The sequence below is a fragment of the Arachis duranensis genome, chromosome 4 (assembly GCF_000817695.3).
Source record: "Arachis duranensis cultivar V14167 chromosome 4, aradu.V14167.gnm2.J7QH, whole genome shotgun sequence".
In the NCBI taxonomy this organism is placed as follows: Eukaryota; Viridiplantae; Streptophyta; class Magnoliopsida; order Fabales; family Fabaceae; genus Arachis; species Arachis duranensis.
In genome coordinates, this window is record NC_029775.3 from 58998731 (window position 1) to 59004063 (window position 5333).

A 5333-nucleotide genomic window follows, 5' to 3' on the forward strand; every position below is an offset into this window, starting at 1 on the left:
TCCTAGCAATTGGCGCCAAAAATGGGTTCAGAAACCCTCTCAAATCGCCAGGCACGTGTTGCTTTAATGAAGTCATGTGCGATCATCGACGCGTGCGCGCACGGTACGCGTGCACGTCCCTGGTCGATTCTGCAATGTGCGCGCATGCGCCTTGTGCGCGTGCGCATGCTTGGTTGACTTTGCTTCTTTGACTTTTTATGCTTCTCTCTTAGCATGTCCTCATGCTAAAATAAGAAGGAACTAATGGGTATGACATTTATTGAATGCAACTAAACTACATGAGTCCTATCTAAATGCAACTACCTAAAGTAAATGCAAATGCTTAGTTCAAACATATCAATTCTCAAAAGACATGTGTAGGCACAATAGTTAGGGAAATCGGAGCTAAGTCCAAACCATAATTGTATTGAATTATTAAAAAGAATTCAAACTTGCAAGAATATAGATAATATGGGTGAATACATGTAATTTGAACTTTTGAACCCTCACCGGATGTGTATCCGCTCTATTCACTCAAGTGTTTAAGGGTTAATTCACTCAATTCTCTTCTATTCAAGCTTTCCAAAATTTGATTTTCTTCTAACAATCAACACTTATTCAATGCATGCATACATTTATCATGAGGTCTTTCATTTAGGTTGTAATGGGGTTAGGGTCAAGGTAGGATCATTTATGGTTAAGTGGACTAAGATTTGAATCATTGATTAGCGTAAACTTCCCCACCTAACTATATAATGACCTATACAAGTTCAAACTATTCTAACTACCCATACTTCACTTTTTCTTTTCTTCTTACATATTCATGCATTCTATTCTTTAATTCATAACTCTTATGCATTGATTCCCTTTTATTGAACTTCACCTTGGGGCATTTTGTCCCTTCTTTATTATTTTTCTTCTTTTCTTTCTTTCTTTTCTTTTCTTTTTTTTTCTATTCTATTCTTTTATTTTTCTCATTTTCACTCTTATTTCTTTTTTCTTTTCAACTATACACAAGAACATCAATGCATAAGGTTTTATACATTCAATCAATTCATGAATATGTTCCTAATTCTAAAATATGAAAGTGTACTACCCTTTTTATCCCGTCCAATGTTCCCAAGCCTCACCAACTTTGAATAATAAACACTCTTACTAGCCTAGACTAATCAAAGATCCAAACAAGGACTTTTCATTGGTTTTCCGCCTTGGGCTTGTAATGTGCTAAAATGAGAACAAGTTGGTTAAGCATAGGCTTAAAATTGGCTAACAATGGGGAGTAAAAGGTAGGCTATTTGGGTAAGTGGGCTAATGAAATAATGGCCTCAATCATACAAGTGTACAGATACAAGAAATAAATGGATATATAGAATCAAGCAAATCAAGGATCACAATCATAGAAAGAGGACAATTTCACACAAGAATGGAAAATAAGTGGTTATAAGATGTATCCACATCAATAGGCTCAAGTCTCACAAGCTTGTGTTCTTAATTCAATACATGCTTCACAAAGTATGAATTCAAGCAAGTTTCACCAAAAATTTTCTTTCAATCAATTGGGTTGGTGCCCTATAATTAAATTTCTTGGAAAATTTCAATATTTGACTAAGCATTGTTGTGATTGAAAAATAAAAAAATTTTCTTAGTTCACCCTTTCCTTTTCTGCTTAAAAACCAATTTCTTATGCAAAAAGGGTGACTAAGTGTTTGCAATTCAAAGTATGATTTCTAATCACAACCACAAACTAAAAACAAAGATATGCAAAAATGTATAAGGAAAAAAAATCCAACTAAAAGTATGGAATCTATCATCTAAAACATCTAAAAATATCCATAAGCATCAAAATATCTAAAATCCAAAATAAGCAGTAAAAGTATCCAAAGTAAACTCAAAATGCATCAATATATATACAAGAGATATGCAAAACTAAGAAAGTAGCCAAAATGTTCACCGGTTCCCTCCCCACACTTAAGATCAAGCATCGTCCTCAATGCTAAACTGGAGGATCAGTGGAAGGGACAACGGTAGGTGCTGAATCTGTCTGAGGCGGTGGGATCGGCTCCGCATGGGGCTGTGGTGGCTCTGTAGTGGTTGGGGCATCCTGCTGAGTCGGTGCCTCCGCATCCTCCTCCTGATGATCCGGCTCATCGGAGGCCGGAGAGTCGGGAAGCGGAGGTAACTCAGCACCCAGAGAAATAAGCGCCTGGTCCATCCGATCTAATCGGCATCTGACATGTAGGTAAGTAGGCATAGACGCTGGACCAATAGGTAAGTAGGCTCAGGGATTGAAGGTGGAGCTGTAGATGAAGATGGAGCTACGGCTGTAGAAGAGGATGGGGCTGCTGTAGGGGCTGATGGTGAATGTCCCCACCACTGCTCTGGCCCTGGAACGGCGTCTAGCAGGGGGCTTCTTGTGCACCCAACCACCCCAGGGGATAGTAACCTCCCTGTCATCTGCATCAGGGGGTGGTGGTGTCACATCATCGTCCAGCCAGGGTACCTCAGCTAGGGACGCCATACTCGTGACTAAAGTAGCAAATGGAAGTAGGCCACGAATATGCGCCTGCCACATACACTGTCGGATAAGTCGAGGAAAAGAGACATCCTTCCCCTCCATGACACACCCAATCAGCAGAAGCATCTCCATAGGGATCTCAGAGAAGTGAGTGGTAGGCAAGACATAGTGGGCAAAGATCATCTGCCAAGTCTTGGCCTCTCTAGTCAAGTGAGCAAATAGCATCCCTTTAGGCTTGGTATTGTTTGCATCCATAACCCATGTAGCATCCGGTAAACCAATGACGCTCCTAAGTGCCTCATAATCAAAAGTCATGCTGTGTATGGCCAACTCGGCCTGCTGATGGGCGCAAGTGCCATCAGGAATATGTCGGCACTACAACGCCTCCCCAATGGCAGTCTCAGTAATCATGATCTCTCTACCCCTCACCTGAACCGAATCAAAAGTGGGACGGAAGAAGTTGCAGTAAAATTCCTTCACCCAAGAGATGTTAATATCCCCTAAATCTCTGTCAACAAAATCGAGACCCAACTCAATGATCCGGCTAGTAATGGACCGTCTCACATCATTGGGTAGGAGCAATTTCTTCTCAGTATTCAGCTTCGTTGTTCGATATTTGGAAAATCGAAGCTCACAGTAGAGATTGGGGAACTTGGTCGGATCCGTAGAAGGTAACTGCTGATTTTCTTTTTCTTCGTCATTTAGAGGATTCTTAGCATAGTTCTTATAAATGGAAGGAATATAGGGTGTAGAGTGTTTCCTTTTCTTGGAGGCAGTGGCTATAGCTTTTCCTTTGTCCGACATCCTGAAAAAAATGATAGAATATAAGCAATAAAATACTTAGCATGTAACAAAGAAGGCATGTTCAGGATACAATTGGCTAATAACAATCATGATGTTGAAATGAATATGCAAAGAATTGGTAACAAGTAAACATAAGTGAACAAGTAAACCAAGAATGCAAGCTTCGTTAAAGTCAACAACTCTAACTCATTAAGCATAAAATCATCATACTTTAGAAAAAGTGGTTAAAGAGGGTTAAGTGTGAGTAAATGTCAAATGGTTAAAGAAATAGTAAGTTAGAAAAGTAGGTTAGTTGGCATGATGATATTTTTGCTCAAAGAAGAGAGAAGTTGCGGTTCATGTTCACAATGATTGATGCAAATCCAGGAAGTTAAAAGGAAGCGGAAATTGGCCCAAAATGGAAATAAAGACCAAATAATTTTCTTGAAAATTGGGCAGCATTCCGGCTTAAAATTGGACGTTCCCGGATAGCAAAATAGTACAAATAGCATGATTACAACATCAATCAAGTAAAATGGTAATGAGATAGCATATAGGCAACACAAGTTGCATACAGAGCAGCTCAAAATCGACATTTATCAGACAAATCAACAAACAGAAAATAAACACAAACAGAGCACTTATCAGGCCTAGAATCCTCTATCCAGCCCTAGCTACCTAACCGCAATTATTTCTAACTAATCCTAACATGCAACATTTGAACTCAAACTAACTAACAGACAATTACAGTAAGTAACAGAAATGAACAATAAAGAAAAACAGAAAAACAGAAGTTGAGTAGGAACCTGGGAGCTGGGAAGAACTGAGAATGGTAAGGGGAACTAGGAAAGGGGCAGGGGTAGCAGAAGCAGAGGCTCGCGCCGCTGTGGACGGTGGCGGTGGGAACGGCGGCGGCGGTGGTTGAGGAGTAACCGAGGAAGAGAGAGTGAGTGGATGAGAGAGAGCGAAGAGGGGTTGGGTGGTGCAGAGAGAGAGAGAAAAAGAGAGGGAGAGGGAAAGCTGGCCATGCGGTGGTGGTCGCCGGCGAAGCAGAGGCGGTTATGGGGGATAAGAAGAAAATAGAACGGTGAGGGGGAAGAAAGAAGGTGCGCGACTGCGCAGTGCACTTCGCGCATTAGGGTTATTCTTATTTTTGAATCGACGCGAGCGCGCACCATGCGCGTCCGCGTACATTGATGAAAATTTGGGATCCACGCGTGAACGTGCAGTGCGCTCTAGCGTGGGTTAGCAATTTATGTAAAGGCGCGTGCGCGTACAAGGCGCGCACGCGTACATGGGGTTGGGCCTGAGGCTTAGAGTGGGCTTGACGCGTGCCCAACTCTCGGGGCAAAAGCCTATAATGGCGGCAGCATGTAAGGGCGCGCACGCGGCAAGTGCGCGTCTGCGTACGTTGGTAATCTGTGATAAGGCGCGCTAGCGCGATGTGTGCGCTCGCGTCTGTTCCATTCTGGGCATATGGGCGCGCACACGGCAAGTGCGCATCCGCGTAAATCGAGTTGGGCCAGGGGGTGATGAGCGGATAATTTATACGCTTTTTGGGGGTAATTTCATGTAGATTTTAGTATGTTTTAATTAGTTTTTAATAGAATTTTATTAGTTTTTAAGCAAAAATCATATTTCTGGACTTTACTATGAGTTGTGTGATTTTTCTGTGATTTCAGGTAATTTCTGGATGAAATTGAGGAAGCTGAGCAAAAATCTGAGTTAGGCTGAAAAAGGACTGCTGATGCTTTTGGATCCTGACCTCCCTGCACTCGGAAAGGATTTTTTGGAGCTACAAAAGTCCAATTGGCGCGCTCTCAACGGCGTTGAAAAGTAGACATCCAGGGCTTTCCAGCAATATATAATAGTCCATACTTTGCGCGAAGATAGATGACGTAACTTGGCGTTGAACGCCAAGTACATGCTGCTGTCTGGAGTTAAACGCCAGAAACACGTCATGATCCGGAGTTGAACGCCCAAAACACGTTATAACTTGGAGTTCAACTCCAAGAAAGGCCTCAGTTCGTGGATAGCTTTAGTCTCAGCCCCAGCA